General features: G+C 45.2%; 1 protein-coding gene across 3 annotated transcripts in view; it reads left to right on the top strand.

Annotated features, from left to right (window-relative positions):
* The window catches only part of LOC124016480 (gap junction gamma-1 protein-like), a 48846-nt gene that overhangs the window by 2800 nt on the left and 20953 nt on the right, over positions 1-25093 (top strand). The window contains exon 1 of one of the 3 annotated variants that reach the window (XM_046332058.1): positions 24314-24449. The exons of the other annotated variants lie outside the window; for them this stretch is intronic. The gene's annotated coding sequence lies outside the window, so the exon portion shown is untranslated. Of the gene's footprint in view, positions 1-24313; positions 24450-25093 lie in introns of those variants that run through there. 3 annotated transcript variants of the gene reach the window in all.

Genomic DNA, 25093 nt, shown 5'->3' with positions numbered 1-25093 from the left:
TTGCTTTATTAGCCACCTGATTCTCTAATCCATGCAAGTGTTCATTTTGAACAACTTCCTTCTCCCTGGATGTATTTAATGTATCTGTTACTGGTTCAGTCAGAGGCACTCCCATCACTTAATATGGTTAACCCCAGACACAGCCTGGATATTCCATTCTTATGTTACTGTAATTAGTTCCTGTTCCATTATCCTGTGTGCACTTTTTAAATATACACTGAACAAAAATATAAACGCAACACGTCAAGTGTTGGTCCCATGTTTCATGAGCTGAAATAAAAGATCCCAGAAATGTTCCATACGCACAAAAAGCTTATTTCGCTCAATTGTTGTCCAGCTGTTAATGAGCACTTATCCTTTTGCCGAGAAGCTGATTAAACAGCATGATCATTACACAGGTGCACCTTGTGCTGGGAACAATTAAAAGGCCACTCTAAAATGTGCAGTTTTGTCACACAACACAATGCCACGGATGTATCACGTTTTGAGGGAGCCTGCGATTGGCATGCTGAATGTCAACCAAAGCTGTTGCCAGATAATGTCATGTTAATTTCTCTACCATAAGCCCCCTCCAACGTTGTTTTATAGAATTTGGTAGTACTTTCCAACCGGCCTCACAACCGCAGACCACGCGCGTGGTGTTGTGTGGGGGCGAGAGGTTTGCTGACGAAAACGTTCTGAACAGAGTGCCCCAAGCTACAGACAATAAACACGATTGCATTTTATCAATGGTAATTTGAATGCACATACGAGATCCTGAGGCCCATGGTCATGCCATTCATCCCCTGCCATCACCTCATGTTTCAGCATGATAATGCACAGCCCTATGTCACAAGGATCTATCTGTACACAATACATGGAAGCTGAAAATGCCCCAGTTCTGCCATGGATTGCATACTCACCAGACATGTCACCCGTTAAGCATGTTTGGAGTGCTCTGGATCGACGTGTACGACAGAGCTTTCCAGTTCCCGCCAGTATCCAGCAACTTCACACAGCCATTGAAGAGGAGTGGGACAACATTCCACCGACCACAATCAACAGCCTCATCAACTCTATGAGAAAGAGATGTATCGCATGAGGCAAATGGTAGTCACACCTGATACTGACTGGTTTTCTTATCCACTCCCATACTTTTTAAAAGGTATTGTATCTGTGACCAACACATTCATATCTGTATTCCCAGTCATGTGAAATCTGTAGATTAGGGCCTAATTCATTTATTTAAATTGACTGGTTCCCTTATATGAACTGTAACTCAGTAAAATCTTTGAAATTGTTGTGTTTTATATTTTGGTTCAGTATTTCTGTGTAGTATCTAACACTGACAGACTGCGATTGACTTCAATGTGTTACAATGACTTTGCACCAAGCTGCAGGAACACAATACAATGTCTGTCTGCAAAATGCAGATACATTGTACATAGCCCAGCACCAACAGAAAAAGCTCTCGTCATGAATCCTACGTATTGGTTGGTATTAAACATGGATGATATGTATTTATTCTTCCTCTGACCATTGAGTCATCCCCTCATTCACCCCCTGTTTTCCCAATATCTTCCTGTCCTCCTCTCTGCTTTTAGATTTACGTGGTGTGTTTTGGCCTTTCTCTACATTTCAATGGGACTGTGGTACACATATTTTTTTTTAGTCAGTCTATCTCTGTCCCCCTCAACCAGCCCCCTTAATCTTGAGCTCTCATTTTAGTCCCTGGAGAGTGTGTGGGAGACCCGGCCAGTGTAGGGAAGAGGGAGGGGGAAGGGGGGTCAGCAGGGAGACCAGCCTCTCTGGCCCCAGTGCTGAGAGAGGGATGAGTAGCAGATTCTGAGCAGCAGAAAAATGAACACCACCCCCCCCATCAGTTCTTTATCATCATGACTGATGCTCTCATCTAATATTTCCATTCAAAACACACAAATTGCTCTCTGTTGAATCATCTGTTGGGGGAAACCACTGGGCCAGACTTCTACTGTAGAGAATAAAGAGAACGGATAAACGGATTGAATAAATCATGGATATTAGAGTCTGCTAGGTGGTAGAAGAGAGGGGTTAATCTCCCCTTGAATAATAGTGTAGAATGTTAAAAAAATAAGTAAGCTAATCATGGACCTAAAAAATGGTCCATGACGGATGAATGATGGTGTACGCCGACGGATGAATGATGGTGTACGCCGACGGATAAATTATGGTGTACGCCGACGGATAAATTATGGTGTACGCCGTCGGATGAATGATGGTGTACTCCGACGGATGAATGATGGTGTACGCCGACGGATGAATGATGGTGTACGCCGACGGATAAATTATGGTGTACGCCGACGGATGAATGATGGTGTACGCCGACGGATGAATGATGGTGTACGCCGACGGATGAATGATGGTGTACGCCGACGGATGAATGATGGTGTACGCCGACGGACTGCATCTTGCAAAATACTGTATGTCCTGGAAATGTCGTGTGCTCTTTCAGAAAAGGATTTGAAATCCACCTTCTTTAAATCGTGAATGTCATTGCAGAGGGATCCTCACTTACAGTCCAATGTTCTAGCTGCATGGCACAAGAGCTGAAAGGCCTAGGCATTGTGTTGAGCTGATGTAAACACACCTCAGATTTAACCCTGGTCACACAGCAACACAGACAGAGAAGACTGAGGATCTGTGTCTGAAATGCAAATGCTTTAGATTCCCTCCATTTTCCTCTTGGCAGGTGCTTTTAGACTTGTCAAAAAGTGTGTAACTGACCTGCCTAGTTAAGTAAAGGTAAGGAATTGTCTCTGGGTTTTAATGCGGTTTATCTTGTGGAACAGTTGTGGTATGAACATCTTGGCTATGGATTGAGCTGGTCTTGTGGAACAGTTTTGCTCTGGATGATGAATGTTGCTAGTCTCTTAGAACTGTTTCAATTTCAGTAAGATATTGTTACGATTCATTGAACACTTGACCACCATTTTGTGACACAAAGCATTCCTCTATCCACTGATGGAAGGTCATACTGTGTGTGTGTGTGTGTGTGTGTGTGTGTGTGTGTGTGTGTGTGTGTGTGTGTGTGTGTGTGTGTGTGTGTGTGTGTGTGTGTGTGTGTGTGTGTGTGTGTGTGTGTGTGTGTGTGTGTGTGTGTGTGTGTGTGTTAAGGAAGCGAGTAGAGGATTTTAAAATGTGTGTGGGGAGTGTTAAAGGACAGTGCCTTTTCTTGAGAAACAGTTTGACCTTGCTGTTTTTTAAAATTAAAAATACATTTTTCCCTTCCAATTAATGTGTAAGATCACAGAGTGTGTACTTCAACTACACACTTTCTTTGTTCTTGTTTGTTCTTAACACTGACACAGAAACATGGTGGGGCGGCTATAATCCAAAACACAAGATTAGCCTCACTTTATTTGGCAATCGTGCACAAAAAGGGCCAACTGAAATTTGACTTCTGCTTCATCCCAACCCTTCCGAACATTCCAATAAAACTACACTGTGAGCAGTGGGGAGGGATCGTGTTCTTGTCCTCATGACTCATGATGACTTGACGTCAGTCTGAGGAGAATGTCCCCTGCAGTCACCCATGCCCCCCTTTGAAAACACAAATGTCCGTAGTTGGCATTCCACTTGTGACGACGAGTCTCATTTTGTTAAGCAAGATAAATTGTTCACTTTACTAAGAGAATCCGTATCGTCATGATTCATACACCATATTTATCGGGGTAATTTTTCAGGGGGGGGGGGTCATCTGTGACATATGTTAATTTACTTGCACCCCTCAGATATTGAAGACTTGTAGACAGGCTTATAAAGAGCCATGGATGTTCGTCAGACCAGACGTCAGAAACGGTATATCAGTGTTATAAAGGTCTGTAATGCAAAGGAAAATGTCTGTGTGCACGTGAGCGTGTGTGCATCTGCGTGCGAGCATCTGTGCGTGTGTGTGTGTACAGACCGTGATGTCTGGTTTACCTCAGTGTGTGTGCTCCTGAGGGGAGGTGAGCAGCACAGCAAAATGCTTACAGCCATGAGACTCCTTCCTACTGGGATTGTCACTGCTGAGCACGGGGATCCGCTCAGACACATGTGCCTCGTGTAACACACACACACAGCGGCTCTCTCTCACACACACACACACACACACACTCACACACGGCTCTCTCACAGATTCACACACACACAGCTCTCTCTCTCACACAATCTCACAGATTCACACACACACAGCGTCTCCACACAATCTCACAGATTCACACCCGGCTCATCGTCACAGAGACGTTTACGCGCCGCTCATCGTGGGACATACATATTCACACGGATTTCTCAGTCTCATGAGTCAGGATGCCATGATGCATTTTACATACAAGCGTGGAGGAGACGGCGCGGGCCGTAACGCGTGGCGACAGGTCTCACGCCTACTGCCCGAAAGTCACTAAAGGGGTGGAGCCGCAAAGCTAAAGGCTGTCTGCACTACACACAGTTGGAAGGGTAAATGTACTTTAAACACAGAGACGCTGGTCATTCACTCAATGAAACGGAGATCGTTGTGTGTTGTGCGTTGGGGGTGTTTGTACGTGGACGTTTGCGTGTGAGGCGCAGCTTTTAGGGTGAAATATAACCAGGGCGGAGGATGCACAGTTACACTGTTCAAACATAATCGCATACTCAGTGTCGCTTGAATCGTGTTATATTGAGATACTGTATCTTGGCTCCTTCAACCAAAGCCTTTCTTCGCCTGCCTGAGTTCTAAGCTTTGTGGCTAATAAGTAGCTCTAGACCAGCACACACACACACACACACAGTGTGATACTAAGCTGTGAAACACGCTGTGAAACACTGTGACAAATTATCAGCAGGTTGTCTCTGCTGTGGTGGAACACACAGAGAAAGCCCTTTTTCACACACACACACACAATATCAGCACACACGCAAGGGTCATCTGCAGGGCACAGAGACTAATGTGGTCGTCTATAAGAATCCAGTGTCCAGCAGCGCTCGCTGCTCATGCCCCAATGGTTTAGCTGGGCCAGACGTGGCTGCATGGGCTCCGTCTCTCTGTGTCCTCATCACCAGGAGAGAAGAGCTGAACACAACAGCCAAGCTCAGGGGCCACCGCAGCAGAGACAACCTGTTACTCCCTGGCAGCCAGACACAGCTATACAGAGAGTGGAGGAAAGGCACGGAGAGGGAAAAGGGAGACATTTTTGTTGTTGTTGCCTATTCACAGTATTCATTTATGTCGAATGTGACGTAATGATCTTACAACAAATAGATGTGAATGAGCAGCGGAAAACATACACTGTATATGTCTAGTCAGAAACCAAGGGCCTTGCAACTCTTGAGTTGTCCAAGAGAATCCTTTCGGTCAATTGAGCATCTCTAAGGGTCTGCAGTACACACGACCAAAATGGAAGAGGTAGAGGGACAATATGGCGCAGGGTTATTTTTAGCCACTGCTACATGTGCAGTAAGGGGTATTTTTCTGAGACATCCCACTGCCTTTGGTCATGTAGCTGTCCATCCAAACTACATATGGTGGAGAGGCAAACAGGTGGATAGATTTGCAAGATGACATCAGAGATGGTCATTTATGTTAAATGGTTGAACAATCATGCCCAGTCAAGCATTACAGTAGTCCTTCACTTGCAAGATCTGATCAGAAAGGGTAAATTGTCTCTAAATGAGCTGAAATATTCAAGAGTGATTTCTCCATTTAGACTGTGATCAGATCACAGACAAATCACCAAAGTGACGTTCTCCACAACTCTTCTCCCTGAAATAGGCTACATCTATATGCTGATATGCCAAGCTTTGTAAGTATGCATATTTTACTGGCCCGACTTGCTGTGGTGTGGTGGGTCAGTTAGAAAATGACTATGTTATTCTTGAAAGATATGGGTAGGGTTGTAGAGAATCGAAGGACCATGAATGTAAAAATAAACCTTAGGTGCTGGTTTAAGGCCGGAAGCAACCGCCACCGGCCTTAAGAACAAGGATGAGGCGGCTGTCCAGGTTAAGGGGAGTTTAATGGAAGAAGATGTCCACATTCACACACACATCTGACCACCCTTGGTTCTCATCCAGTGAGAACGGACATGAATTGTGTCTGAAAAGGATTGTGGTTGTGAAAAGAAAGGATAAATACATTTAGGCTGTAACACTGATATAATATGCATGACATGAAAGTACAAGCTAGCGTACAACAATGTAATAAGGCCAAGCATAAATTAACTAGTAAACAAGGCCCCCATAAACTAGAGGTCCTGTACATAAACAAATATATAGCAAATACAGCAATGTAGAAATGTCTACAGAATATAATCCGAATATAACCCAGATTATTAACTGGGTGGTTCAAGCCCTGAATTCTGATTGGCTGAAATCTGTGGTATATCAGACCGTATACCACAGGTATTACACAAATTTACTATTTACTGGCCTAATTACATTGGTAACTCGTTTATAATAGCAATACGGCACCTCTGGGGGTTGTGGTATATGGCCAATATACCACGGCTAAGGGCTGTATCCAGGAACTCTGCATTGCGTCGTGCTTAAGAACAGCCATTGACCATGGTATATTGGCCATATACCACACCCCCTCTGGCCTTATTGCTGAATTATAGCATGAGCAATATACACTAATAATATAGCCTGTCACCATGCATGAGAAATGCTAACAAACGGCTAATCGCTAATAAGCATGCTAAATCCTAATGCATTCCGAATACAAATGCTAATGCTAGCACTAACGCTAATGGGAGCGTGAGATATCTAACAAGCTCAACACAATCTAATTATTTACAACAGACGCTACTTGGCTCCAAACCTACAAGACATGAAGATCTCTTGGCACTTACGTTAAGCTGCACTCACAATAAAACATCCAAACTGCAAAGGTATGTGACCTCATGCAGGAGGACGAGTAGCGTGACCTTGACCAATAAGAACTCAAATAAGTTTAGGACTTTCTGAATGACTGAAAAACACCAGTAGAGTGTGCTAGAACAGCTGACTGAAGCTGGCAGTTTTGACTCTACTCTTCTGTCCACTTCTGTCCTTTTGCTCAACTTGTCTGGTCTAGTCACTCTTCTGCATAAATCCCTTTCTCTCCTCGTCAAAGTCTAAGGAGTCAGCACCAACTACTCATGATCTGAGTTGAGGCAGAGAGAGAAGGGGAGGTCAATTTGAAGGGTCTTAGCTATAGGTTACGTTTAAGGCTGTCACAGTAACATTGCCCTAATCTAGGCATCTCTTTGTCACTCATTGACCTATTCTCTTCAAATCAGCTGTCAGTCAGTTGTCAGGCCCCTGTCAGATAATGACCTTTCATCTAAACAGATTATGGAACAAACAAACAAACAGACACAGCCGTCAGCTACGCACAGAGGCAGGTTGACAACAACATGAAACGATTGGGCAATAATTGAAAACAACCAGAACAAAGTAATGGCACGCTCGTTGTTTTCCAACAGCCTTGTTTTACATCCCCACCATGAGCTAGCTCTCTCAGGACGATCCTGTCCTCTTCCCCCCTCCGGCCCGCAGTCTCTTCTCCTCCCCCAATCTCTTTCCCTCTTTCCCCCAAGTCATTTTTCAACAAAGTAACATTCATACATGAATGCGTTTCCATGGCCACGGGGTCTGGTGATTATCTGGTGGTGTGATAGACAGGAAAAGGCCCAAAGGGCTGCACAGATGCTACATGCTACTCGGGGAATAGCTTCAGAGCTAACGCTTGGAGATTTCAACAACAAAAGAGAGAGAAATTATGGGCTTGACAGAAGCACTCAAGGCCAAATTGTTTTGCTTATTCACAGTATTAAATTTGTGTCAAGTCTATGTCAAATCTGACGTAATGATCTTACCATGAATAGATGTGAATGAGCAGTGGAAAACATACACTGTAAATGTCTAGTCTGGAACCAAGGGTCTTGCAACTGAGTTGTCCAAGAGAATCCTTATGGTCAATTGAGCATCTTTAAGGGTCTGCAGTACACACGACCAAAATGGCAGAGATAGAGAGACAAGCTGGCACTGGGTTATTTCTAGCTACAGTGGCAAGAAAAAGGATGTGAACCCTTTGGAATTACCTGGATTTCTGCATAAATTGGTCATAAAATTTGATCTTCTTCATCTAAGTCACAAAAATAGACAAACACAGTGTGCTTAAGCTAATAACACACAAATGATTGTATTTTTCTTGTCTACATTGAAGAGATCATTTAAGCATTCACAGCGTAGGTTGGGGAAATGATGTGAACCCCCTCGGCTAATGACTTCTCCAAAAGCTAAATGGAGTCTGGAGTCGGCTAACCTGGAGTCCGATCGATGAGACGAGGGATTGATCGGTTGATACTGTGATCAAATCACCAGACGAACGTGCTCCACAACTCTTCTCCCTGAAATAGGCTACATCTATATGCTGATATGCCATTAGCTTTGTAAGCATGCATATTTCACTGGTCTGACTTGCTGTGGTGGGGTGGCTCCGTCGGAAAATGACTCAAAGACTGTCTTTTCTGTTCTCCTCTTCTGTCCTCTCACTTCACTTTTGGGGGTAAGTCACTCTTCTGCATTAATCCCTTTCTCTCCTCCTCAAACTCTAGAGAGTCAGCACCAACTACTTAGGGAAGGCTACTCTGAAAGCCCTTCCCGATGGACGCTGTCTCCATGATCTGAGTTGAGGCAGAGAGAGAGGAAGGGAGGTCAGTCTTAGCCTTGAACGCAACCTATAGCTATTCCAGTAGAAACAATAGTTTAACATTGCCCTAATCTAGGCCTCTCTTTATCACTTGTTGACCTATTCTCTTCAAGCTGTCAATCAGTTGTCAGGCCCCTCCAAGATAATAACCTTCAATAACAGATCATGGAACAAATCTAATCAAACATTATTGGTCGTGTACACAGACTTGCAGATGTTATCGCAGGTGCAGCAAAATGCTTGTGTTTCTAGCAACAGCAGCGCAGCAATACTGAGCAATACAAAACAATACACACATAATCCAAAAGTAAAACAAAATATTTTTATTTTGACCCCTTTTTCTCCACAATCTCGTGGTATCCAATTGTTTTAGTAGCTACTATTTTGTCTCATCGCTACAACTCCCGTACGGGCTTCGGGAGAGACGAAGGTTAAAAGTCATGCGTCCTCCGATACACAACCCAACCAAACCGCACTGCTTCTTAATACAGTGCGCATCCAACCCGGAAGCCAGCCGCACCAATGTGTCGGAGGAAACACCGTGCACCTGGCAACCTTGGTTAGCGTGCACTGCACCCGGCCCGCCACAGGAGTCGCTGGTGCGCGATGAGTCAAGGATATCCCTACCGGCCAACCACTCCCTAACCCGGACGACGCTGGGCCAATTGTGCGTCGCCCCATGGACCTCCCGGTCGCGGCCGGTTGCGACAGAGCCTGGGCGCGACCCAAAGTCTCTGGTGGCGCAGCTGCCGCTGCAGTGCAGCTCCCTTAACCACTGCGCCACCCGGGAGAAAAGAAAGAAATGAAGACATGTCAGAATTAATCCAATTAACAACACAAATAGCACTGTAACAGTAATCCAAATGGAATCTGTATGTATCTACACCAGATTAATGTTCACAAGATATTCTAAGAATGATATGTACAATACATTAGTAGATATGTTAGAATCCATTATATAAATAAATATGCGGTGTGTGTATATAAGTGTCACGGATCGCTCCGGTAGTTCTGCTCATTCTGTGCACCAGTCACCGGCTTCTAGGTGTCATTGAACTGTTCCATTACCACCAACCCTGGGACTGTCTTGTCTAATTACGCACACCTGGTTCCTGTTTCCCCCTGATTAGTAATTGCAAATGTGCCCTCTGTTCACCATTGTGTGGTCGGTTAATGTTCCCATGTCCGATGATCTTGTGAGTAGCTGTGCTTTGTTGTTTCGGCTTTTGTGCCGCGTGTATTGTGTACTCGCTATTACGGGTCTCTTCCCATGTAGTATTGTGTACTCGCTATTACGGGTCTCTTCCCATGTAGTATTGTGTACTCGCTATTACGGGTCTCTTCCCATGTAGTATTGTGTACTCGCTATTACGGGTCTCTTCCCATGTAGTATTGTGCAATTGTTATTACGGGTCTCGTCCCGTACATTGTTTTACGGGTCTCGTCCCGTGTATCTATTAAAGTTTAACCTCACTCTTTTGTTTGGGGTTACATCCTTGTGCTTTTGTATATGTGTTTGTTTTGGGCTTCGTCCCCGTGCTTTTTTGGTTGGAGTATTAAAAACCCCTATGTCGTATTCCTGCGCCACTCTCCAATCATTTATACAATAAGCAGTGTAACTAAAATGCAATGTACAGTAGTGGAAATATTAGAATGAGCTCTGTAAAGAATACAGTATATAAATAGCCAATACAAAACCCCATAGCAAAATGGATAGAATTGCAGGAAATTAGCTTCCGGACCTGAGTATAAATAATATTATATAGGATGAGCCATGACTAGAATACCGTATATGCATATGAAGTGGATGAAACAGTATGTACACATTTTTAAAGTGACCAGTGTTCAATGGATCTGTGTACATAGGGCAGCAGTCTCTAAGGTGCAGGGTAGAGTACCGGGTGGTAGCCGGCTAGTAACAATGTCTGAGGTTCAGGACCGAGTACTGTGCACCTAGTGGTGACTAGGCTACCAGTCTCTCAGTCCCAGGTTTGATGCATCTGTACTGTCACCGCTTTCTAGATAGTAATGGGATGAACAGGCTCAGCCTGTTGGCCTTGGCCTGGTCGATGAATACGGCTGCACAGTATTGTTTCTTATCGATGGCGGTTAAGATATCGTTTAGAACCTTGAGCGTGGCTGAGGTGCAGCCATGACCAGCTCGGAAACCAGATTGCATAGCGGAGAAGATATGGTGGGATTCGAAATGGTCTGTAATCTGTTTGTTGACTTGGCTTTCGAAGACCTTAGAAAGGCAGGGTAGGATAGATATAGGTCTGTAGCAGTTTGGGTCAAGAGTGTCCCCCCCTTTGAAGAGGGGGATGACCGCAGCTGCTTTCCAATCTTTGGGAATCTCAGACGACACGAAAGAGAGGTTGAACAGGCTAGGGGGGGGCGCGGGTTGCAACGATTTCGGGAGATCATTTTTAGAAAGAAAGGGTCCAGATCGTCTAGCCCGGCTGATTTGTAGGGGTCCAGATTTTGCAGCTGTTTCAGAACATCAGCTGACTGGATTTGGGAGAAGGAGAAATGGGGAAGGCTTGGGCGAATTGCTGTGGGGGTACAGTGCTGTTGACCGGGGTAGGGGTAGCCAGGTGGAAAGCAAGGCCAACCGTAGAAAAATGCTTGAAAAAAAAACGTAGAAATTCTCAATTATAGTGGATTTATCGGTGGTGACAGTGTTTCCTATCCTCAGTGCAGTGGGCTTCTGGGAGGAGGTGTTCTTATTCTCCATGGACTTTACAGTGTCCCAGAACTTTTTTGAGTTTGTGTTGCAGGAAGCAAATTTCTGCTTGAAAGATTGGGCAAGAATTTAAAACAAACTAATGACACGCTCGTCATTTTCCAACAGCCTTGTTACATCAATGTATGCACACATGACTGTAAGTCGCTTTGGATAAAAGCGTCTGCTAAATGGCATATATTATTATTATTATATTATTATTATCACCACCATGAGCTAGCTTTTTCAGGATGGTCTTATCCTATCCCACCCCCCCACCCCCACAGTCTCTTCTCCTGCCCAAGTCTCTTTCCCTCTTTTCCCAGAGTCATGTTTAAACAGTAATATGAGTGTGTTTCCATGGCCACAGGGTCTGGCGGTTATCCGGTGGTGTGCTAGATAGGAAAAGGGCCCAAAGGGCTGTGCAGATGCTAGCCAATAATGGGCGATAGCTTCAAAGTAAACTGAGATGATACCCTTTTTTGTTGTTAAAAAGATGAGCTTAACAGAAGAGCTCAAGGGCTAACTTTAAATGGGTCTGGATTTCTGAAATGTTTTGTAATTGTTTTGGTTTTGTTGTAGGCCCCTCACCTTGGTTTCCACTGTCGCATGGGAAGGGCATGGATTCGGGGAAGGAGGGTTGGGGGGTGTGGGGGGGGGCTCTCACATTAACAGCCTTAACTCAAAAGTGTTTACAGTTTGACAAAGGAAGGGCTGACGGGGGGATGTGTTCTATCTGAAGGTGATAATGACTTAGTGTATGTTATGGTGTGGGGCATGGGGGAGAGACTGAGTAGGGGTCCTTGGCTGGGGCAGTGGAGTTGTCTGGATCTCATCTCGTCTACTGAACTTGGCAGCAGAGGACTCCTGGAGCAGCCGGTCCTCTCCCCTACACTCTCCACCCCAAGCCATCCAGTTGTTGAGCCAGTGGCGGACCAATGCTGGATAACTGGTCAGGTTATATGTGTGGAGTCACTGGCAGCCCTGGCAAGGCTACACACATGAATAGTAACTGAAGTCAGAGAGACACACGGTGAGCCAGGACTGTGCTTCTTCAGTCCAAGTCCGTAATCCTTCAGCGTGCCTCTTATCATTATTGTAAAGGAGCACGCTTCTCCTTCAAACATTGGTTTCTGTGGAGAACGACAACAACGAGATTACATGAAAACTACGACCTTCATGGCCAATGAACAGACCCAGAGACATGACTTTGTCTGTCCGCTTGCCTGAACAATACGCGTCAGTGTGTGTGGTCTTGGATGTGAGGCAGCACAATGTACAACAGTCGCCTACAATGGTGTAGTCATGTTATACTCTTATGCTTTAGCCGACACTGTTTTTAGGTCAACAAGGGATTATTATTTTTTGTGAATTCACTTTGTTACCGTTTTTGGGAGTGAATCTACTCCTCCTCCCTTACTCTTCCACTCCCTGTACTCCATTCCTCTCTCCTCCCTGGTGCACACAGTCTTTTGTGGAAGGTAATGTGATTGCTTAGTTCAACATAATGCTCTCCATCTGTTGAATTTGGCTTCAATTAGTTTCAATTGAATAAGTTGGTGTTGGAATCTTGCTCTTGGGCCTTAGAGGTCTCACTGAAATAAATCCATGGGAAACTATTTTTCCAGGGGAAAGTCCTGCACTTTTCCAACTTTTGTTTATCCATTACAATGGGATGTTTACTCTGTTTTCCACTATCAGTTGTGTCTTCGTCTTTGCTGAAACAGGGAACCCTTTCACATCAGAAACAGATACACTATAGCTTATAGGGCAAACTCTACTGAATGTCTCTCAAATGCAATGATGTTGTTTGATAAACCTTGACCATGTTGATCATTTTTCTCTTAAAGAGATCTGGGCTCTTGATCAAAATTCCTAGCTACTTAAAGTGGGTCATGATACTGGCCCGTGGTATTACGGGGTAATGAATGGTGTCCTTTGAGAAGAACTACTGCCGGGGGGTAAGAGTGTAACGGCCAGGGAGATCCTTGTCCCACTATCACTGGCTCAGTCATGGCCAGACAGTCACAGGGCTGATGACTCCTGGATTTATCGATACGGCCGTCTGCTCAGGGTCAGAGCCTCCGGCTGCCCCGTCAAAACACCAGGGACACATAGCTCACAGTCCCAGAGAGGAGACAAGGCATAACTTTTATTTATTATTATTTAACTAGGCAAGTCAGTTAAGAACAAATTCTTCATTACAATGACGGCCTACCCCTGCCAAACGACGCTGGGCTAATTGTGCGTCGCCCTATGGGACTCCCAATCCCAGTCGGTTGTGATGCAGCCTGGAACCGAACCTGTAGTGACACCCCTAGCACTGAGATGCAGTGCCTTAGACCATTGCGATACTCAGGAGCCCTGTAGAAGCTGAAGATTTTACCGGCCTGACTGAGAGTAGGCCTAGCATTTGGAGAGCGGTGAAGCAGAGAGAGATCAGTGGACGGAATGGAGTGAGAGAGGCAGCATGTCGGGGAAGAGAGGGAGGACAAGGACAGGGAGAGGAATGAGAGGTCAGGTGAGCCCACAGCCTTGCGGGTTTATAGGTGTATATGTCTTTGGTAAAGATCCCCTCCCCCCTGTACTGTGGATGACTGCTCTGCTCTGTGTGTCGAAGTGCATGATGGATGCTCTACACATGATGATTTTGACTCACTGGCAGGCATGTCTGGGGGATGAATCAGACTTAGTTGGGTAACATAGAGAAGATGTTTTATTTTCATAATATGCATGTGAGATACTTGTCATTTAGAATGTATCTTTTTGGACTATCGTGTTGGCAGTTTGCAGTTATCCTTTCTCTGCTAGGGCTCAGTTACTTGGGCCCCAGAGAGGGGAGAGGTCGGGCTTGTCTTCATATGTGAACATATCTTTTAAACCATGTGAAAGGATGATTGAGGGGGAAACAATTATCTCTTGGCTCCACAATGTCTGTGTGCTAGTCACTCCCTACTTTTCTCATTGGGGGGAGGAGGATGGCAGTGTCTGGAACCATTGAATGTCCCGTCTGAGGTTGCCCTTATCTTGACCTAGTATATGACCTAGTATATGACCTAAGAGGCTCACTGTCTTCAGTGAGTTTGTCCAGGTTTGGATGTATTTGAGATGGGAGTATCTAGAATTGACAATTGATATATGCCATTGGATGAGGTAATGTTTTGGTACTATGTTGTACCAAGAACGAGATAAGAACTTCGTTTAGGAGACCAAACTGAACGATAATTTATAGCTAATGCTGTCTGGCTATGGGATACTCCTCTCTCAAGTAAAAATCTTTCTTTGTGAAGTTCCTATTATCTGTGGTTTCTCATGCCGTCTAGGGGGTGGATCTTTGCTATAAAAGATCTCAGTTGCCATTATGTTGACCACGCTCCACTTTTCATTAGAGATACTGAAATGTTGAAAGTCAAAATGCTATTGCAAAAGCTTAATTATTATTAAACGGTGAAGATTAAGCATAACTCTGACTGGTGTGTGTGATTTGCTCTCTCATCATTTGGTAATACAGGAAATTTCCACGACACACGTGCACAGATAAGGGTCTTCCTGTGCCCTAGAAACTGCCCCTTTGCCTTAGCACTCGCCAAGTGCCCTTTTGGGTGGTGGAGATATCCATTTTTTTTGTATACAGTTTTTGTCATTGTTCTGAACCCACGGCCCCCAAGTCGTCGTGATGTCGTCAAGTTCACCACACCACCCCTACCCCGTTCGTTGGCCTGCCCCGTACGGCTCTCACGTGCACCCAGTTGTGCCTTTTCCCCAGTCTGCCCTGTACAGAGATTGCGTGCACTTAGTATCCAAACATGCACGGGTGGAAATGTGGTCACTGGTTGAGTGTGTCGCTATCCACCTAGTTTAAATATCAACGGTGCTGGTGCTAAAGCACCCACGATCATTTGAAATAAATGTGTAGAAGTTCTAGAATTAATGCTGTCTATTCAGAAATAAATTAAATAATTCGGAACAGACCTGAGTAGGCCTATAACTTAGCCACAGAGGATCAATAGCTTCTTTAAAAAAAAATGTGTAGCCAATAACAAGGCATAGCTATGGTCGGGACATACTGCAAATCTTTCAGTGAACAGCATACAGACAAAACAGACCTTTCACGGTGCAATTGCCGTACCAGGTGGGGATAGCCTACAGGGAGGAAGCTGTTGGGATACAGCCCAACAGGATGCTCTCAATGGTGCATCTGTAAAAGTTCTTGAGGGTCTTAGGGGTCAAACCGAAATTCTTCAGCCTCCTAAGGCTGAAGAGGCGCTGTTGCGGCTTCTTCAACACACTGTCAGTGTGAAGGGACCATTTCAGGTACTCAGTGATGTGCACGCCATGGAAGTTCAAGCTTTTGACCCTCTCCACTGCGGCCTTGCCGATGTGGAGGGGGCAATGCTCTCTCTGCTCCTGTAGTACACGATCAGTACACAAGCGATGCTCTCTCTCTGCTCCTGTAGTACACGATTGAGGGAGAGGGTATTTTCCATTTGACTAAGGCAAGTACCTCCTCTCTGTAGGCTGTCTCGTCGTTGTTGGTAATCAGGCCTACCACTGTTGTTTCATCAGCAAACTTGATGATTGAGTTGGAGACATGCGTGGCCACACAGTCATGGGTGAACAGGGAGTACCGGAAAGGCCTGAGCACGCACCCCTGTGGGGCCCCCCGTGTTGAGGATCAGCGTGATTGAGGTGTTGTTGCCTACCTTCACCACCTGGGGTCAGCCTGTCAGGAAGTCCAAGACCCAGTTTGATAGGGTGGGGTTCAGACCCAGGGCCCTGAGCTTAGTGATGAGCTTGGAGGGCACTATGGTGTTGAAGGCTGAGCTGTAGTCAGTGAAGTCAATAGAGGTACAGACCCCTGGATCTTAAAGTCAACTCACCCTCCCGTATGTAAGATGTCTGGTTTGACTCTGCCAGAGGGGTAGCCAACATCGATTCATTCATTATTCAATTCTTGTTCAATTTTGTAATAACTCATGTGTGTTTTTGAAAGGAATGAGTCATTTTCACACCCCAAATGAAATGTTCACAGCTCATGACAATAGCTTAACTGCCAATTTAGCACTAGTGAAAAGACAAGTTCATCTAATGACTTGTTATAAGGTGAAATGTCAGGTGCTGCTCCATCCTATTGTTAATAATATTACACTCATTTCACTCACTAATCAATTTCTCATTTGTGTTGTTACGTTTTTACCATGCCGATATCATCAATCATGGCAATTGGCAACACTGTTTGGTATTAATTTCTCATTCAGTCATTTGGCATTCATTTCAAAGGACATGAAACAGCCCATACAGATTAGCCTCAGTCCGCCTGCTGGTATCTGGTACAGAGATGGTGAATATGTTCAGATCCCAGGTCAGTTGGGAGCGTTCAGCTCTGTGACAGAGCAGCAGGGGGTGAGCACATTTGGCAGGTCTCAGGTCTGCTTTGGCCTCAGGCGATGTACCAACTACTAACACAATAGAACCGTGCTTCTGGGAGCCTGAAATCACATCCTAATGCACTTTATGGTCTCTCTCCCGACTCTCATGGCCAATTTCTCCTATTCTCTTCCTTCCCATCCAATTGTCTCTCAGGTTAATCTGGATTTGCTCTGCTCTGACAGCAAGCGCTTTGTCCAGTCATAAATCACCATTCTAATTCTTTATAGTGTATACCCAACACTCTGCTGTAATGGACTCCTCCACAGCACTGGAAATCAATCTCCTCAATAAGGGAATCTCCCCACTGTGTGTGTATCGACCCTGGTTCAGAGTCTCTGATTCCCGCCTTGTTTAATCTCCAGGGGCCTTTCCTCCACAGATTGTTAGCAGCACAGCTAACATCAGCGGCATCTCTGCCTTAAAAATAAATCCCCCCCCCTGAATTCAGGAGTCAGCTATAATGAATATGTGTTGGTCTGTATTTGGAAACATTTGATTCACCTAATTACTGAACACAGAGGGTAAGAGTTGAATGACATACTGCACATGCTACTAAGAGGAATAGACATACATCCACACACTGATGCTGCGTGTTAGATGTGGAATCAGGGAGTCTATATCCTCAGGGTCTTTGGTGGATGATGAGGAGTTCTGGTGAGGAAAGAGGGGGATGGGAGAGGAGAAGAGAGGAGGCCTCTGTAGCGGGGGATTAGGAAGGGGGGCTACAGCCACACCACAGACATGGCGTGATGGATGGGGGCTGGGTGGCGAGGGGAGTTGGGGGATGGGGAGTTGGGGGAGGGGAAGAACGTTGTTAGAGAGCTGATGATTTCCCCTCTCCGGGTCCACACACAGACAGCTCCATTTTGTGCCCTGGATGCCAGGCTGTGAATGAGTTGGTGAGGGCAGCATTGTGTCTACTGGGCCTATGGTGCCATGGGCTCACAGACAAGACACAACGCCCCATCCATACACACTCTACTGGCGTAAGACTTGTCGGCGACCGTGTGGGTGTGTGTGTCTAGTGTTGCCATGCGTGAGAATCTGCTCAGCTTGCAGGTTTTTCTTTGCAAATGTATGTATGCGTACGGCATCATTTCACTATCTGTGGTTAGTATGGTTTTGTTTAAAAGATAGACTGCATGGAGAACGAGGGCTGGAGGGATTAGGGGGGGGGGTAAGATAAGACCACTGAGGAGGAAGGAGAGAGGGGTTGGATGCCTCTCTCTGTCTTTTCTCTCTCTCTCTCTCCAAACCCAATCATTAAGACTCTGTCTTTCACCCCTCAGGCCCTTGTGGAGATTTCTGCACGCATTGACGAGTGCGTTGAGCTCGCAGTGCCTCTTCCCAAAACGATGCAGCGACTCTCGTAGTGTGACCCTTATTTTACAAAAGCGCCACATCACCCCCCCATCACAGTGTATACATAGAGTACATTCCCATTCACATACTGCTGTGTGAGTCAAATGCAACGCCCAGTACAGTTCAACGGGGTGTCCTCAGAGACGCCGTCCTATTTCTGCTTTTAAAATCTGCCAGTTTTCTTTCAGATGACAGAATGTCCCTCACAGTACTAGAGACCCAGGGTGAAAGCTGCTGCAGCTGCTACACCCCCCCAAACCATGCACACACACCACCGCTGCACTCGTTGCCCCTCCCCATTCGTCTGATGCTTTGCTTTAATAACAGGACTGATGCCATTTAAATCTCTCGCATCACTTAACTCAGTGGAGATCCAGCTGCATACCTGGGTTACTGTGTACTCCTTTTTTTCACCAAAATATGATACGGTACGGAATTCAAGTCACCGTGTGAGCGCAGCTATGAAAAGTTGTCAATAAAAATGGTATTTTTAACGCTAATAACACAACTGCTAGTAATAATGATACAACTACTGTACTACTGTAGCAATAATCATTTCAATGCAACACATTCATGTCAAAAGTATAATCATCAAATGATACAGGAGCTACACCATTTTGAAAATATTCACATTTGATTGAGAAGAATAGAATGAAAGTATTCATTGATTCAAACCGTTAAATTTTGCAATGCATTACATGATCATAATATGAGCACTGAGTAACGTCAATTGCAATAGACATATGGGGCGAAACTCTTACATTTAGGATATATTTTATGAGCTGTGTCCTGACTTGGTTTGAAGGAAACCTTGCCACCCCCACTGCCCCCTCTCCCCCCTGCCTTCCTCCCAGGGGGTGCCAGCCACAGTACCCAGCACCCAGGCTGTGCCCCCAATTCCCCCTCCCTAACCAGCAGCCAGGCTGTGCACTTCAAACACCCCCTACCCAGCGCCCAGGCTGTGCCGCCAACTCCCTGGACATTATGCATCCCAACACAGCCAGATGGTAGTCCATCTCTATAACTAAAACACATCCTCATTTAGGAAACAGATTTTGACGTTAATGAGTCTACAGGATGTTATTTAATAAAAACAGCCTCTCCTCTTACATCTATGTTTTCTCTACCAAACAACATTTGTTCAATGGAAGGTATTTTAACTAATGCTTATTAATCAAATCACCACAAATACTATAGCAAGTATATTTCAATTTAGACTAAACAAAACCAGGAAACTGCTGAGTGATGTATTAAATCTTATTTGAATAACAATGGAGGTTTGGACCTGTGTGGGTGTGTGTGTGTGTCTCCTACCTCTTTACCCTAGAGAATAACCACTACAACAGTGGTAGCTGGTGACTTGAGACCCACGGTATAAGTGTGGACTGCACACACGACAAAGCGGGTCTCAAAAATCGGCAAATAAATTATTTTAGACTTAAACATTTCAATAAAGACATTTCTAGTCAAACATTATGGGGAATGGGAATGAGAGGGCTACTTACACACTGTTGGGAAGGGACCACAGCAGTGATTAAATTAGTTGAGGTGTTCAGAGGCTTCTTCGGTGCAGGACAGGGGTTGAGGTGTTCAGAGGCTTCGGTGCAGGACAGGGGTTGAGGTGTTCAGAGGCTTCGGTGCAGGACAGGGGTTTGAGGTGTTCAGAGGCTTCTTCGGTGCAGGACAGGGGTTGAGGTGTTCAGAGGCTTCGGTGCAGGACAGGGGTTGAGGTGTTCAGAGGCTTCGGTGCAGGACAGGGGTTGAGGTGTTCAGAGGCTTCGGTGCAGGACAGGGGTTGAGGTGTTCAGAGGTTTCGGTGCAGGACAGGGGTTGAGGTGTTCAGAGGGGTTGAGGTGTTCAGAGGCTTCGGTGCAGGACAGGGGTTGAGGTGTTCAGAGGCTTTGGTGCAGGACAGGGGTTGAGGTGTTCAGAGGCTTTGGTGCAGGACAGGGGTTGAGGTGTTCAGAGGCTTTGGTGCAGGACAGGGGTTGAGGTGTTCAGAGGCTTTGGTGCAGGACAGGCTCATCATGGATGGATGGTGTTGGAGAAGAGCTCAACACTTCCACCGAGGGCAGGACAAGATTTGACTGGGAAGACATTAAACTACACAATTAGACAAAAGAGTTAAGAATGAGTTAGTCCCAGCACGGATTAAAACCACATTGATGTGAAATAATGGGATTTGGTGATTGACTCTACACACAGTAGTGAGAATAAATTGAGAGGAAACACTCAATGTGCCAGATGAGACATTGTTTCAGTTCATATCAGGAGAGAGTTGACCCTGGTAGTGGAGGGGTCATCCCCTCTTAATCAGGGAACTAGGAGGGGACTTGGCTGTGACTACAAGTAGAAGATACATTCCATTACAGCCGGGCCATCCTATGTTTGGGCAACAAGTTTGTCCATGGAGTTGGACTCAGAATTGCTATTCAAACACAGACTGCACATCTCGCCCACTTGACACATCCAAGTAGCCCAAGAAACGTTCCTGAATAAAGCCCCGATCATCCACACACCTGGTGGTAACGAACAACCGTGCGCGACACCTGATGTCTGTGGTTTCATCCATTTGCCATGCGTCTACCTCTCTTTTAATCTACTTTTTAATGGATGATGCGATGGAAGATATCAAATCACTCTGAATTGATTTCTACATCCCCAGAGATGCTCAGCAAGTAAAGCGTTGTAAAGTGCAATTACCTCTTCAAGTACTAGTTGCCCTTGTTAGCAGAACTTTCCTTCTCGTCGTGCTCTTTTGCTTCACAACTTATCCCTTAATTAAAAGCCCAAAAATGCAGGGTCCATTTTTCTTCTTATCTTCCTGCTGTGTTGCACAGTTTGAATACGCAGACCGTCGTCCATTACATGATCAATGCGTCTTTTTCTCAGAAGCTTGAATCTGATGTGGGCAATGAAAGGGGGTTCTTCAACAAAAATTCCACTATGTTGTTCCACTACGTTAGCTAGCCATTCTGACGAGAAAAACGGCACTCTAGTATCTAGCTAGCTTCTTGCTACTAAAGTTAGCAGGGCACTAATGGAACTAACTCGACGCCAAAAGAAAGTTAGAATACCAAGAAAACAACATCTACCCCCTCCGTCTTCTGTAGTTCGAAGAAACAAATTTGAATTGAATAATGTAAAAAAAAAAAAAGAAGCTCAACTGTCACTTCACTATTTCATTCTATCCAACAATGTCACCAACACACAAAGCTTCTAAATCACACATGCCCAGTTCTCTTAATTCTCTGTTCCTTTGATTGGATGGACAACATGTCAGTTCATACTGCAAAAGCTTTGATTGGTTGCAGGATGTCCTCCGGAAGTCGTCATACTTACCATGTAAGTCTATGGAAGGGGGTGAGCAGCACGAGCCTCCTAGGTTTTGCATTGAAGTCAATGTACCCAGAGAAGGACAGAAACTAGCTGTTCTCCGGCCACACCATGGTGCTCCCCTACAGAGTGCTGTTGAGACTACTGTAAACCTGTAAACCAACCAACTACTGTAAACCATTTTTTTCTTCACCTTTTATTTAACCAGGTAGGCTAGTTGAGAACAAGTTCTCATTTACAACTGTGACCTGGCACATTGCAAAACAATGTGTTTTAATCCGGTATTTGGTGACTTGTGGATTTAGTTAGTGTATAGTTTTATCTAAAAATTATAACTTTTGTAATGTTTAAAATTATATATTTTTTTTTCACTGAGTAGGATTGTCCTCCCATTCCTCATCTGAGCAGCCTCCACTGCGCAGCACATACACACACTCATCCCTTCTACTCCCATACCTGTCACTTTAGGCAAAGCACTATGTACACACACACACACACACACACACACACACACACACACACACACACACACACACACACACACACACACACACACACACACACACACACACACACACACACACACACACACACACACACACACACACACACACACACACACACACACACACACACACTATTCATGCCTCATGACACAACAAGAAACACTCACTCCCATCCTGGCTCACAAACACAGTAAAGTATTTTTCAGCCTGAAGTGGACTCCCTCCATCCACAGCATTTTCCCTGTGGTTAGTTACAACTGGGATGACCTTTATCTCTGTATTATAACCCATACATACTGTACGTAGCCAACTCACAAATACTAAACATACACTACAGTACCTGGCTTTCCATTATACCGTTCATGATCCCACACACACACACACACACACACACACACACACACACACACACACACACACACACACACACACACACACACACACACACACACACACACACACACACACACACACACACACACACACACACACACACACACACTTACATACAGACACACCACACACAAGCATTCTTTTACACACTTCCAGTGGAACGTCCATGAAACCGTTGCCTTTACGATCCTGTCTGTCACAGACCATATTAATAGGATATCTGACAGGGGACAGACATACGCATACAATAACCCTCTAAAGTGTACGCAAGCACGTGTGCATTCTCTCATACACTCACATGAACGCTAATATCCCCTCCCTCCACTCCTCCTTCCTTCATCTCTCCCTCCCCACCTCCTGTCCTGCCTGCTAATGAGATGTCTTTCTAGGAGCTCGCAAGTGAGTCGGAGCTCGGGTTGCGGAGGTGTTTGCGTGTGCACTTCCCTGTGTGTGTGTGTGTGTGTGTGTGTGTGTGTGTGTGTGTGTGTGTGTGTGTGTGTGTGTGTGTGTGTGTGTGTGTGTGTGTGTGTGTGTGTGTGTGTGTGTGTGTGTGTGTGTGTGTGTGTGTGTGTGTGTGTGTGTGTGTGTGCTTACAGTGCAGGCTGATCGTGCTCCTAGCCTCACTTCACCCCCAGGTCGACCCATTTCCTTCACACTAATTACAGACAAGAATCTCAGGAAAGCTTTTGGTGTTTAAAGGCTTCCATGAAATGACAGTTTTCTGGTATGTTTAAAGTCTGCATTTAATAAAGTAATTAGATTCATAAGATATCAACTCATAACTGCATACTTGAGTATAGTTATTTAAAGGTAATGGTTTTCTGTACCATTATATTGGTGTGCCTTTATTTAATAGATAATACATTTATAAATTATAATAATTTATTAACAAACCTGGCAAACTAACCAAGGCCAGTCACAAGTGACAGATCACCACGTAGAGCACAAGGTCACTACACAGAGTCCACTTTTTAAACAGGCTGTGGATTTGTGAGATGTTATTTGAATTTTAATACCCAGATTTTTATTTTCCGTGGGAGATGCTGTAAAATGTGGTGATGTGGAGTCTGTCCACTCTCAATAGAGAACAGAGCTGAGTTAGCCCTTAACTCTCATTTACGCTACACCGGAACCACCGGTGAGCGGATTCCTGCAATACCAACAAAATACTTCCTATTATTCTCAGCAGGGAATGATTATAACTCTATGAAGGTTTGAAGAGGGAAGTAAGGGATGGAGAGATGAAGGTGAAAAAATAAACTGGAAGGATGAAAGTGCTAATTTGGCTCCTCTGTATTCACTGCTGTCTTAATGCTCTTATTGTACCCTACCATTCCAATCATGAAGCTTTTCTTCCCCATACTGTCTATTCTAATAGATTCTACAAGGTCACTCCTTCTGCCGTGGACGGTTGGCAATTATACCGCTTATATTACCTTCTTCCAATACCCCCCTCTCTTACCACCTCTTCCCCCTCTCATATCACTATCTACCCCCCCCCCTCTTCTTCAGGGGGATTTACCATAGAAACCCACCCCACCCCCCATCCGGAGTGGCAGCTGGTGGTTAGAGCGTTGGTCTAGTAACCGAAAGATCAAATCCCCATCGTTCTGCCCACTGTTCCTAGGCTGTCATTGAAAATAGGAATTTGTTCTTATCTGACTTGCCTAGTTAAATAAAGGTGAAATAAAAAAATCCACAACCCATGTCTGAGGAGATGAATGGTAAGTGGGAAACAGTGTGTTTGCCTCAGAGGGACGGGATGCTCCTCTCTTTCATCAGTGCCTCACACTTGGTTAGACATACACACTGCTTCCTTGTTGAAGCACATGGCTCCGTGGTCATCCGTGTTTTGTGTTGTTTAGTGCGCTTGGGATTAGGCCAGGGCACTGGGACGCCAGCTCAGGTTAATGTAAGAAGTTGCTAAAGGAGACTGGAATAATAACATTGAGGAGATGAAGAGACGCAGAGGAAACACAGAAACCGGCTCAGAGAGAAAGGAGAGGCTGACACGTCTGTGCTAGGAGCGAGGGTATGTCGCCTCCCTATCTCTCCGTGTTGCACCTTTTGTTTGTGTACGCGTGTGTGAGCGTTTGTTGTGAAAGAAAGAAACAGACTGTGTGTGTGTGTGTGTGTGTGTGTGTGTGTGTGTGTGTGTGTGTGTGTGTGTGTGTGTGTGTGTGTGTGTGTGTGTGTGTGTGTGTGTGTGTGTGTGTGTGTGTGTGTGTGTGTGTGTGTGTGTGTGTGTGTGTGTGTGTGTGTGAGACCTTTTTGTTTGTTGACTTATTCATTTAGTACCGGAGCTCTTGGGAAGATGCAGTCGGACAGTTTGTTTACGTGTGTAGTGTTTTTTTTCTCAAGTTGAGGAGAAATCCCAGATGCCTACAGTACAGTGACACTCGGCCCCAAGAGAGAAGGGGGGAGAGCCAGAGAGATTGTTCAACTAGCAAACATATGGAACAGCTTCGTGGTTGCCTTCACTCCCTTTAGGATGCTGTAAAAGACAGCATTCCTCACAGACTGTAAGCCTACTTTCCCACGAACACAGAGAAGCTGACACTTCTCCCTCCTTCCTCCTCCCCCTAATGTCTCAAGCCATCTCTCCAAAGACATCCGCATTCTCCGTCCTGATTCCTCACTTGGACAATGGTCCAATATATCTGACCGGATGGGAGA

Source organism: Oncorhynchus gorbuscha, linkage group LG26 (assembly GCF_021184085.1).
Source record: "Oncorhynchus gorbuscha isolate QuinsamMale2020 ecotype Even-year linkage group LG26, OgorEven_v1.0, whole genome shotgun sequence".
Lineage (NCBI taxonomy): Eukaryota > Metazoa > Chordata > Actinopteri > Salmoniformes > Salmonidae > Oncorhynchus > Oncorhynchus gorbuscha.
This window is presented reverse-complemented; position numbering and strand designations above follow the sequence as displayed.